Here is a 618-nt window from a genome sequence, read left to right on the forward strand (position 1 = left end):
TCCAAAACTAGGTATAGATTTTTAAAAGTTCAGCATGGTTTACTGTGTCGAAAGCTTTCGCCAAATCTAAAAAGACTGCTATTATTTTGTTATTTTGATCTAGCTCCTTGTACAAATATTTTATCGTAGTATATAGAGCTCCAGTCGTGCTTTTCCCAGGACGAAAACCAAATTGATTTTTGGATAATAGTTTATTCTTTTCTAAGAATGTTATAAGTCTGGTTTTTATAATTTTTTCAAAAATTTTTGAAAAGTTACAGAGCATAGATATAGATCTATAGTTGTTAATATTCTCTTTATTTCCAGTTTTATATAAAGGTTTCACGATTGCAATTTTAAATTTATCAGGGAAAATACCTTGTTTTAGGCATAAATTTAGTATAACTATGAGTGGCTCTATAATGTAAGGCGCAATATGTTTTACGAGCTTAACCGATAATTTATCAAATCCAGCTGCGGTTTTATCTTTAAAATTATTTATTATATTAAGGACCTCTGTTCTTTCTATAATTTTTAAGAAATCTTAAATTCTTATATTAATATATAAAATTATATATATCGATATTTCGATATTTTGATACCTATAAAAAAGTTTACATCGATATTTCATTCATTGAT

Source organism: Acyrthosiphon pisum, chromosome X (assembly GCF_005508785.2).
Source record: "Acyrthosiphon pisum isolate AL4f chromosome X, pea_aphid_22Mar2018_4r6ur, whole genome shotgun sequence".
NCBI lineage: Eukaryota > Metazoa > Arthropoda > Insecta > Hemiptera > Aphididae > Acyrthosiphon > Acyrthosiphon pisum.